General features: G+C 40.8%; 1 long non-coding RNA gene across 1 annotated transcript in view; it reads left to right on the top strand.

Moving 5' to 3' along the window:
* Positions 1 to 1,974: 1,974 nt before the first annotated feature.
* LOC138789759 (uncharacterized) overlaps positions 1,975 to 13,059 on the top strand; it is a 38,305-nt gene continuing 27,220 nt past the window's right edge. Inside the window, exon 1 of the long non-coding RNA XR_011362788.1 lies at positions 1,975 to 2,220. This is a non-coding gene — a long non-coding RNA (uncharacterized lncRNA). The remainder of the gene's footprint in view (positions 2,221 to 13,059) is intronic.

Raw genomic sequence — 13,059 nt, 5'->3', positions numbered from 1 at the left:
TACTTACTTAGGGATTTTTTTCCTACCAGAAATAAATTCTTGTTAAATTTGCATAATTACTGGGCCTAAGAGAAATCAGCTTCACCCTTTCTTCCCCACTCTCTCTTTGTGGTCAAATAACCCGTTATTGTGCAAACTACAGCCATCATTATAAAACAACAGACTTTATTTGTCATCAAAGAGCTAAAGACATAGCCTAAGAAGAATAAAAAAGGAATTCTATTCAAATACCGTAAAAACAATAAAAGAAGAAAAAGTCATGAAATAAAAATACTTTTTTTCAAATTCAAATTAAAACAAGATGTTTATTCTCTCATAATGCCAAAAGAAAGCTGCTTGTTTGTCTTTGTAAGAAAGAAAAAAAAAAAACATTGTTATTGTAGACAGAATGGAGAAAGTAAAGGGCTACAAATTACAGATTTGGCAGACACCCCTGGCAAGGAAAGGGTTAAAATCGAGTAATTATCAGTGTATCGACATTCAGTGCTGATGATCAGACTGAGGAAGGGTTCACACACTGTAAAATGAAATCAAAAGCAGCCATCTTTTTAAAGTAATAATAATGTGTTCTACTAAGGTGTATAGAAAAGCAGCCACCGATGCACTCATTTGTTGCAGTGACATCCTGCAGCTATGGGCTATGATCTTTTCTGCTCACCGGACTATGCTCAAACAGCTCTTTTGCGGCTCAAGAAAAGGCTATAATACTTCCAATGGTTTATCTTGAACAGTACCTATTTATTTTAAATTAATGGAATGCCATTTTCCTAAGCTACAAGCTATAAACTGCCCACAGTGCCCCCTAAATGCATACAGACAATTTTTGAGGCCATATTCAGACATGATGCATGACTATGATGCTTTCAGTTTATGTCTATAGATTCACAGTCCAGTTATTATTATGTGAATGATTAAGAAAAAGGGGTTGCAAATTCACTACGAAATGTTATGTTTTCTGAAATGATGCATGGACTATGATGTGAATTCCATGTTGAAATCTGCGTCAAAACCATGTAGATTTTACAACACTGCATTATCTGATGAGGAACAGCAAGGAGAAAAACGGACTATGGCAGTTGCCAAAGAGACTCAAGTTTAGCACTTAGATATCTTCCTTTCTGTCCTATGACTGTTGTAGGCCGGAATACACGTACAGTAGCCTAGGACTGGCTGCAGCAGACAACATTTATCCAGTATTTCCTCTGTGATACAGGCACGGTGATTAGGACTGCCTGCATCACTCTGCTCTGGCCAGGCCTGACTAAAGGAGGCCAGAGCAGCATGGGAGCTGGCGCTGGTGAGTATATTAGGATGGGTGGGGGGGAGGAAGCATTGTTCAGTGTTCTCCAACATGTGACTCTCCAGTTACTGCAAAACTACTACTCCCATCATGACCTGCTGGCAGAACATGATAGTAGTTGTAGTTTGGTAACAGCTGAGGAGAGGAGCCACTGATTAGGAAGCAATAATTGAGAAGGACAGTTTATGTAGTAATGTGTTCTCCAACCTGTGACCCTCCAGTCACTACAAAACTACAACTCCCATTATGCCCTGTTAGCAGGACACAATGGGGGTTGCAGTTTAGGAACAGCTGAGGATGCACTGGTTGGAAAACAACTATTTTTCAGTGGCACAGTTCATTAGGGAGTCAGTGGCAAAGTAGATTGTGGGCACAGTATAGTCCGGGGATAATGGTACTGCTTATTATAGGCACAGTACAGGCACAGAGATTTATCAAAGGGTATAATATATACACTGGTCTAAACTGCCCATAGCAACCAATCACAGCTCAGCTTTCACCTCTGGTCAAATGAAAGCTGAGCTGTGATTGGTTGCTGTGGGCAGTTTACACCAGTGTATAGTTTACACTTTTTGTTTGTAGTCTTGTGCACTGTAGCTGTCACTCAATTGTTAAACCCAATCAGCAGCATCACAAACATTTGCAGTTTAGCCCTAGCCGTAATAATATGGCCCTAAATGGGATAAAATATAATGGGGATGACAAGACTGTCCCTGCTGGTTAGTACTTTGGACCAGTACTGAACATTCTGTGACATGCATGGCTTTACAAGTGCGTTCTCATCGGAAAGTCTCCAGTTGATTCGTATCCAGGACTCCTGCTGACAAGGCATTTATAAAGATGCGGGACAACACTGGGAATAAAATACATGTTTTAAAGTTTTATTAGCTGCTTAATAATCTGTGTAGCTACAGCAATTAGTAAGTAATTGTTGGTAATTAGTAGATAGTGTTCTGTTTTCTTTATTCTTTGTAATTGATGATCTTCCAAACACTACACATTCAGCATCCACTGTATCAACAGTGGGTGCTGGGAAAAGGAATATTTGCTGCTCAAAAAAACAGGAACATCCTTGATCTCAATGAATGAAATATTCCAGTTGCAAATGTTTGATTACATAGTGGAATGTATTGAGGTTAATGAAACATAAAAATAATTGCTGTTAATCAAAATTAATAACCCAAGAATGATACTTAAAGGGGTACTCCACTTTAAAAATTTAACCCTGTTAGGTCCCCACCCATAATCTTAGCTTGTATGCAATAGGTTCCTATTACATGAATTGGACCGTTTGTCTGCAGCACATCCTGACTTACACCCTGAGGCCATGTTCACATGGTACATAACACCAGCCATTCTGTGACTTCACCGGGTCACAGAACAGTCGGTGTTACTGAAGATGATCCTGGCTGGTCCTGCAGTACCGGCCGGATCATCTTCATTTCTGGTGAATTCGGATGCGATCACAGAGGGAAGATACATATGTAGTTGTATTAAAAGTACCCTAGTGGGCTTCTATTTAATGTAAGAGTTAAAAAAATGTTTTTATAAATAAAGAAATCCCCTCCCCTAACAAAAATTTGAATGACCCCCTTTCTTTTTATTATTTTTTTTAAAAACAATAAATAAATAATAAATTAAAAAGTAAACATAATGTATTCGCTCAAACTATTAAAGTATCACATTTCTGATCATGCACAGTAAATGGCGTTTGTGAAAAATAATAATGCTAAAATGCTAAATTGTGCCTTTTGGTCACATCAACTCCAAATAAATTATAATAAAAAGGGATAAAAAAAAGTCACAAATACGCAACTATGACACCCATAGAAAGTACAGATAATGGCCCAAAAATGACACCTTACATAGTTTTTTTTAAAAGATTTTAATTTTTAAAAACTGTCAAATAAAAGTCATGCAAGTTGCATATTACTGTAATTGTACCAACGTGAGGAACATAGATAACAAGTCATCTTTACCATAGGGCAAATGGCATAAACACAAAACGATACAGTATTAAAAGACACAGTACTTTGTTTACAGTGTAAAAAAGAAGCAGATTTTTATTTAATTACATGACTTTTTTTTAAATTAATTTTTTTATCTTTTACACACTTTTGCACAATGAATTCAATGCCGTGAACATATAACTTTGAATTTTTTTTTTAATACTTTATTTTTTTTGCCCCTTTTTTATATTATTAACCCCTTGCCTCCGCAGCCTGTTTTGGCCTTAATGACCAAGCTAATTTTTTATAATCTGACCAGTCTCTCTTTATATCATTATAACTCTGCAATGCTTTAACATATGCTTGCGATTCTTGGATTGTTTTCTCGTGACACATTGTAATTAATGTTATTGTATTCGATTGCCCAATATATTTAGTGTTTGTTGGGGAAAAAATGCAAAACGTAAAAAAATTTAAAAAAAAATTGCATTAGTATGACTTTGAAATTTTCTACTTCTAAAAAAGTTAGTCATATCACAAATATTAGTTACCATGTCACATTAGTAATTTGTCTAGTATGTGCTGGCATGATTTGGTAAACATTTTTTACTTTCTTAGGATGTTACAAAGCTTACAAGTTTATGAGCAATTTTCTAATTTTCGTGAAAATTTCCAAAATCTATTTTTTTTAGGGACCAGTTCATTTGTGAAGTGAATTGGAGCAGCCTGTTTGGTATGAACCCTAAAATGTCACCCCATATTAAAAACTGCACCCCTTAAAGATTTTATCGAGAGGTATAGTGAGCATTTTGACCTCACAGGTGTTTGAGAAAAGCGTTTCTTATTAGGACATACAAATTTAAAAAAAATTATCTTTTTCCATTAGTATTTTCTTTTAGTTTAAAATTTCATATTTTCACAAAGAACAAAGGCAAAAATGAACCCCGAAATTTGTAACACAAGTTCTCCTGAGTACAACAACACCCCATATGTGGGCGTAAACCGCTGTTTGGTCCATGGCAGGGCTCGGAAGGGAAGGAGCGTCCTTTTGCATTTTCAGTGCAGATTTTCATGGAGCCATTTCTGGGTGCAACATGCGCTTGCCGAGTTCACCCCCACATGTGACCCCATTTTGTAAATTACACCCCTCAATGTAATCATCAAGGGGTGTAGTAAGTATAAGGACTCCACTGTTTGAGGAAAGTATCTAGCAGTGGACAATGAAAATGAACATTTAATTTTTTTTCCCAGTAACATTCATTTTTGGCTTGCAATTTAATTTTCACAAGAAAGACAGGGAAATAAGCCATCAAAAAACTTAATACGGTTTTATAGAACAGGTCGCTACGAATGCGGCAATACCAAATATGTATTTTTTTCCCGTTTTTTTTTTTATAATAATACATGCCTTTATTGGGGAAGGATCAAATGATCACTTTTTATGTTCTAACACTTTTTTTTTTTTTTTTTTTTTTTTTACACTTTATTTTATTTGATTTTTTTTCACTTTTTTTTTTGTTCTTCTAGGGGACTTAACACTGCCATTGTTAGATCGCTAGTATAGCACATAGCAGTACATTAGTACTGCTATGTGCTATACCTGTCAGTTTTACACTGACAGCCTGTGAGAGGGAGCCTGCAGCTCCCTCTCTGAGGAGGGTTCCATACTGGAGGTGCTGGGGGCCAAGTGCACAGCTCAGGCACACATCAGGACCCTGCAATTCCTAGTATGACACATAGCAGTATATCAGTACTGCTATGTACTATACCTGCACTGACAGGTATAGCACATAGCAGTGCTGATGTACTGCTATGTGCAGGGCCGGCGTTAGGGGGGGGGGCAAGCAGGGCAAATGCCCAGGGCCCCCATCCCCCAGGGGCCCCCTACCGCAGTTCCAGTGGAGAGGAGAGCACAGACAGCGTCCTGCAGTGTCTGGGAGTGATCCCTTGCTGCTGCTATCAGGGGTCACGCAGAGGCTGCAGGACGCTGGGCTCGGTGTCTGCTCCCCCTCCCCTCCCTCCAGCTCCTCTCACTGCACGTGACTTCCTGCTCTGGTGTGGAGCTGTCGGGACGATGGAGGAGAGGGCTGCCGGGTGAGGATGACAGCCTGCTGCTGCTGCAAGGAACATGAGGGGGATTCACCACTACAACCAGCATGCTAGAGGGAGTAAGTATTCTGTACATGTAGTGTGTAATGTGTATGAATGTAGGTGTATAATGCATGAATGTAGTGTCACATGTTACATGTTCTGTGTATAGTGTGTGGACTGGATGGTTTGTATCTGTATAATGTGTTTTCGTGGGTGTGTGAGTGTGTGTGTGTGTATATATATATATATATATATATATATATATATATATATAATGGTGTGTGTGTATAAGCACTTCTGACTCCAAGTGTTGAGGTGAATAGACTGTACATAGGAGCTGCAGCCATTCTCCGGCCTCATCAGTCCTATGTAATAGCTGCAGCTCCTATGTATAGTGTATGAAGACATCACTAAGGCAATACGGTGTATTTTATTGAGAAAAAAATAAGGTGGTGTTCAGTCTTTAGGTGGTGGTCACTGTATGGTGGTAATATTGGTCTGTATAAAGTGTCATTATGCAGTGGTCACTCTTTGGCATTAATATTGGTCTGTATATAGCGTATATATATACACTCATTACTGCCATAGATTGACTACCACATAATGACACTATATACAGACCAATATTACCGCCATACAGTGACCACCACATAATGACTCTATATACACACTATATACAGACCAATAGTACAACCATAGAGTGATCGCCCACATAATATTGGTCTGTATATAGTGTGTATATAGAGTCATTATACAGGGGTCAGTCTATGGCAGTAATTTTGGTCTGTATATAGAGTCATTATGCAGTGGTCACTCTATGGCGGTAATATTGGTCTGTATATAGCGTATATATAGAGTCATTATTGCCATAGATTGACTACCACATAATGACACTATATACAGTACAGCCACAGTACAGTATATATAGTACAGCCATAGAGTGATCGCCACATAATATTGGTCTGTATATAGTGTATATAGAGTCATTATGGGGCGGTCACTTTATGGCGGTAATATTGGCCTATATATAGTGTGTTTTCTTCAATAACGGTATGGAGGTAATATTTAGTCCTGATTATAGTGATTTTTTAAATTTATTTTTTTTAAAGCAATTCATATAAATAGTTCTTGTATTTACACCACTAGCGGGCAGTCCTGACATTTAGTGGCAGTCCTGGCATGTAGGGGCAGTCCTGGCATTTAGCGGCATTCCGGGCATTTAGCGGCAGTCCTGGCATGTAGTGGCAGTCCCAAAATGTAGCGGCGGTCCTGACATGTAGGGGCAGTCCCAGAATGTAGCGGCGGTCCTGACATGTAGGGGCAGTCCCAACATGTTGGGGCGGTCCCGACATGTAGCTGCGGTCCCGACATGTAGAGGCGGTCCCGACATGTAGGGGCGGTCCCGACATGTAGGGGCGGTCCCGACATGTAGCTGCGGTCCCGGCATGTAGCGGTAGTCCTGACATGTAGCGGCATGTAAACTTCTGAACTGAGTAAGGACCCTAATACATGGAGCGAAAATTGTCCGAATCAGGACGCTATCGCTCTGTGAGGACACTGGGGAACATGATCAGGTAGTATATATCACAGACAAGGCCTGAGGACACCGGGGAACATGATCAGGTAGTATATATCTTTATTGTTTACTATATACAGCAAGGATTGCACACACATCACTAATGATATACTGTATATATACACATAGGGGGAGATTTATCAAACATGGTGTAAAGTGAAACTGGCTCAGTTGCCCCTAGCAACTTATCAGATTCCACCTTTCATTACTCAGATTCTAAGTAGGTGGAATCTGATTGGTTGCTAGCGGCAACTGAGCCAATTCTTCTTTACACCAGTTTGATAAATCTCCTCCATAGCTTTTGCTGTAGTAGGCTCTCTAAGCGAGCTCCATTCTACCAGATTGGCGCTCACTTCTGCAGAATATCAGGCCGTGTAATACGGCCTTAAAAGTGGCCGTATGCTTCCAATAACTGCTGGCTGAACATTCCTTCAGCTGACAATTATCTGTCCCATCCGGTCCCGTCCTCCCCATACACAGAAATTTGGCACATCTGAGTTTTCCTGTGTTTTCTATGAGAGGGTAAAGCCATAGCCATACAGATCTGATGGCGGCTTATCTCTCTTAGAACAAAGAGGTTGGGCATTGATTTTCCATCAAGCTTGATCCCCTATGTCCACTGATATCATCTGTCAGAGGACTGTCCAGAGAGCCCCATACACCTTACATTGATGGCCGAACCCACCAGGAGCAACAGGTACCACCAACAAAAGAGTAAAATGTATGGGGACCTTAAATTGTTGCTAAAATATTTCAGCATTTGGGGCCCCACCTTTAACTTTGCCCAGGGCCACATCTAGTCTAAAACCGGCCCTGGCTATGTGTCATACTAGGGATCGGAGGGTCCTGATGTGTGCATTAGAGTTGACAGGAGGAGGGAGCTTCCCCTGTCACCCATCGGGACCCCCGCAGTGCGATTGCGGGGTCCCGATGTGCTCCTGTTCAATCATGGCCCCCATTCTACTTATGCCAAACATTTACCCTCATACAGTATGTGGCCCCCGTTGTGTGTGCAATCAGGTTAAGAAAAGAAGGGGCTCCCCCTGTCACTCATCGGGACCCCTGCAGTGCGATCGCGGGGTCTCGATGTGTCCCTGAGCCTCCTGATTCATGGCACAAGCAACTGCTGCTACAGAAGCCTGTGAGATCGCGCCGCAGGCTCTGGCAGGCTGTCGGTTTTACACTGACACTTAGCCTGTGAGACAAATCCTGCGGCGCGATCTCACAGGCTTCTGTAGCAGCAGTTGCTTGTGCCATGAATCAGGAGGCTCAGGGACACATCGAGACCCCGCGATCGCACTGCAGGGGTTCCGATGAGTGACAGGGGGAGCCCCTTCTTTTCTTAACCTGATTGCACACACAACGGGGGCCACATACTGTATGGGGGTAAATGTTTGGCATAAGGAGACCGGATGGGGGGGGCAAAGGGCGGCATGATTTAGTACATACCAAGCTCAGGAACACATCGGGACCCCGCGATCGCACTGCGAGGGTCCCGATGAGTGACAGGGGATCCCTCTCCTCCTGTTAACCTTATAGATTCTGTGGTCAGTACTGACCACGGCATCTATAGGGTTAAACAGACTGGCGGGGCTTGGGTTTGTCTCCTGGCTGTTGCGAGGAGACCCTAGGTCTTGTAGGCGGCTGGGAGCAGTACACATCACCGCGCGATTTCGCGTGGTGCATGTTTACATTCATGACGTCCTGGGACGTCATAATGCGTTAAGTACTGGCTTTTCATGACGTCCCAGGACGTCATATTGGGGCAAGGGGTTAAACTACACAACATACTGTATATATATATATATATATATATATATATATATATATATATATATATAAAGGCCACATAATCAGCACAGCCAAGAAATACAAAAAGAACAGCGTAAGAGCAGTATCATATCAATCTGCTGCAAGACGTATTTACAACAAACACAATCTTATATCCCTTATTACCATCCTGCAAACTTACATTTCTAAGAACCCTAATCCCGTCCCACTCGTCCCCCCAAAACCCACCCACCCAGCGGAGTAAGAGAGATAAGAGGACGCAAAAAAAAAAAAAAACGCAAAGCAAAATCACCGTTATTACAATTAATACATATCCTCAATTGGACCTCCTGCTTTCCCACTTCTCCCATGTCCTACAAAACCGGACCAACGATTTACTAGAGTGTTTTCTGGCAAGGGATTTCTCATAGTTATAAACTTTACCCACTTGGAGTACCCATTCCCGGAGGACTGGAGAGGAATTTCCCATCCAATACCGGGAAATAAGAACCCTCGCCAGTGCAGTAAGCTTGTTAATAATCCTGCCATCCGCTGTTTCTAAAGAGTATGCCACCAATAGTATAGAGAAAGTATCTTCTTCCAACATTACACCCATTTCATTTTTCATATAACTTATTACATCACTCCAAAAAGCCTGGACAGACGAACAACCCCAAATCAAATGAAAAAAATCTGTGTGTTCTTTCTGACACTTTGGGCAATTGGAATCCTCCCTACTCTGAATTAAATATAGCCTTTCTGGAGACAAACACACTCGATATATGATTTTCAACAGGATCAGACGGTGGGAAGCGCTAACAGAGCTAGATTTAAGATTGTGCCTCATCGCTTCCCATTGAAGATGGCTAATATCACCTATCCTAAGAGCCCACTTTTCCCTCATCTTAGATAAATATGGATTGCTCCTCTCCCAAACCAGATATCTATATATTCCAGACATTACCTTCTTCCCCTTAGGGAGTGACCCTAAATAATCAAAAAAGGGTGCGATTCAACATGCCAACTATCCTCACCTGAGCTTCTAAAAGCATCAAGCAATTGTAAATACCAAAAATATTGTGTATCCGTCACCCCATAGTGCTCTTTACAATCCTCAAAGGAAATTAGAGTACCATCAACCACCAACTGATTGATACGCTTCAAACCCTTATTTATCTAAAACCCAGCCTCTGAAATTTTAAAAAATTCTTTAACAGCAGTGTTGCCCCACAATGATGAAAATTCAAAGTGCACTTTGTGATTACATATTATTTTCAGGTGCTTCCAAATATTACAGTATTTATTAGCCTGTGTCAAAATTCTACATCCACCAAAACCAGCGTCTACCCCAACCATTACATCTTCAAAACCCCACTTAGTATAATCCATAATAAATCTTAGAATTGGAAAACTCCTCCCCCTAAGTAAATCCTGTGCCCCAATTGACAAATAATAAATAAAAAAAATCAGGCAATCCCAAACCTCCATCCTCCAGCCTGCCGGTCCAGTTTTTATACTTCAGTCTGGGCTTACCATTCCAAATAAAGGAGTTCAGAATTCTGGTCAGTTTTTCAAACCATGATCTAGATATCCAAATAGGAGTGGAATATAGCAAATAAATTACTTGTGGCAAAATAACCATTTAAATTAAGGCAATCCTATCAACCATAGAGATGGCTAAATGCGACCAAAAACTCAACTTACCCTGAATTTTATTCCGCAGAGGCAGTAAATTAAGTCCAAGGAAATCCTCAACCTTACCCGAAACCTGAACTCCCAGATATTCGAATGAGCCCCCTGGGGGAACCACCAAAATTTTCAGTTCCCTCAACGAGGCGTCTGGTTCGAGAGGGAGCAAGGTTATTCTGAGATTGTTTTTTCGTGACATATTCCTCTTTATGTTTGTGGTATACTTTGGTTGATACACTCAGTCGTTTTTTGTAGACAACACAACATTTGTGCAAAAACTAGAAAAATTTACGTTTCTTTATATTCAAAATTCTTTTCTCCTAAGAAAAATAGTTATATCACATAAACTTATTATTACTACAACATCTACAACATGTCTGCTTTATGGTGACGTCATTTGGTGAACGTCCTCTTGTTAGGATGTTAGAGGGCTTCGAAATTTTGCAGCGATTTTTCACATTTTCAGGAAAATTTCAAATTCTGATTTTATTAGGGACCAGTTCAGTTCTGAAGTGGATTTGTGGGGCCTGTATGTTAGTTACCCCCATAAATCCCTCCACTGTAAAAAATGCACCCCTCAAAGTATTCAAAGTAACATTTCATAAGTGTATTAACCCTTTAGGTGTTTCATAGAAATTTAAGCAAGTTGGTGGGGAAATTTAAAAATTTCATTTTTTTTGGCTGATATTCCTTTTTAATCCATTTTCCCTCTAACACAGCAAATACTAACTGAGAAATGCATCTCACTATTTATTCCCCATATTCCAATGTTTCTAGAAATCCCCCATATGTGGCTGCTGTGCGTCACCTGACTCAACCACAGACCGCAGACATGACAGAGACCTGGGGAATTTTGGGGTCTTTTCTTATTTCAGGTTTTTTTTAGCCATTATACCATGTCACAGAGGCTTTGCGGTGCCAAAATAATTGTGTAAGACAAGTTGACGTTTCCACCTGTACCATACTGAGGGACATGTGACACCCTGATCGATATTTAGTTAATTTTTTTATAAGGTGGTACGAATAAAAAACACAACTTAGCAGCTGTTTTTCACCATTTTTTTGTATGCAGTTTACTATTTGTCACATATGACATGTTATCTTTATTCGTCAGGTCGGTACGATTACAACGATATCCATGTTATATAGCTTTCATTATAGTTTATGGCATTTATGCTATAAAAACTGTTTGTATCTTGCAAGAGCAGCAATATTTTTATTTTTTCGGCAATGGAGTTATTTTTTTTTTTAAGCATAAGCTGACGTTTTTAGTGGTGCCCCTTTTGGGTACATGTGACGTTCTGATAGCTTTTATCTATATTTTTTGGGGGGCGGGATTAACAAAAAATTGTCATTTTGGTTAGATTTTTAGTTATTTTTTTAATGGTGTTCATTAGGTGGTATAATTAATGTAACGGGTTAATAGACGGGGTCATTACGGACGTGGCGATACCAAATATGTGTACTTTATTTATAGGGGATCATTTATAAAGGGGGGATGGTGAATGTGTTTATTTATTTATTTATTTTAATTATTTATGTATTTAATTAAATTAATTATTAATTTTAATTAATTATATATTTGTGTGTGTGTGTTTTTTTTTGTTTCAACCTTTGCAGAAATATACTGTATATCATGCATTGCTCTGTGCTGTAATGCATGATACAGTGAACTTTACAGCTGACAGCTCATTGTTAAGGACCGACAGCTCATCGTTAAGCACCGGGAGGAAGCCGGAGCCGGGCGGGGGTGAGTCTTGGGAGGTCCGGGGTGGGGGGTGAGTCTTGGGAGGTCCTCCAGATCAGCAGGAGGCATCAGATCTCCCCATAGACGCTGCGGTCGCAACGCCCGCGGCCTCTATGGGGTTAACTGCCCGTGGGGGAGCACGGCTCCCCTCCGGGCATTGGCAGCGGGAGGAGACTGTGTGACACAGCCTCAGATACAGATACAGACAGCTGGGGGAGGCAGAGAAGGCATCTCAGATACAGACAGCTGGGGGAGGCAGAGAAGGCATGAGGTCCAGGGACGTCATGTTGCAGAATGGCACTGCTTTTCATGACGTCCCTGGACGTCATATTGGCAGAAGGGGTTAATTGGCACCCTATGAGCTTTTTCGATGCCGAACAGTTCTGAAAAGGACTCTTTGCCAAAAAGATCAATCAGCCATCCAAAGCAGAATTTCACAGCATCCCCTAACTCTGTCCCCTCTGGCAAACCGAGAATCCTTACATTGGACTAGCGAGAGCGGTCCTCCAGATCAGTAATTTTATCATTGGTAGACTTAAGCTGTTTTTCATGATCTATCACAGTCTTTTTTAGGTCCATTATTTCGGCTTCCAGATTAGGGACAGATTTTTCTAGCATAGTCACTTTTTCCCTTATTTTATTTAAATCGTCTCTAATAAGGGTAACCTCCGTGGAGAGAGAGCCAACATTCAAGGTTAGGTCAGAGAGGGATTTGCTGCATCCCTTCAGTTCAGCAAATATAGCGTCCAGTTTTTTATCCGACCCTTGTACAGATGCTTCTACTGCAGCCTCCCCCATCTCCTTATGCAGTACAGCATAGCGAGACCCACCAGAAGCAAGCATAGGGGAGGGAGAGCGAGAGGCCACTGCTTTAGCATAATTAACCAGCGATTTCATATATTCGTCAAGTTTTACAGACTTATCTTTGACCGCAGTT

Source organism: Dendropsophus ebraccatus, chromosome 4, assembly GCF_027789765.1.
Source record: "Dendropsophus ebraccatus isolate aDenEbr1 chromosome 4, aDenEbr1.pat, whole genome shotgun sequence".
NCBI classification, from domain to species: domain Eukaryota; kingdom Metazoa; phylum Chordata; class Amphibia; order Anura; family Hylidae; genus Dendropsophus; species Dendropsophus ebraccatus.
This window is presented reverse-complemented; position numbering and strand designations above follow the sequence as displayed.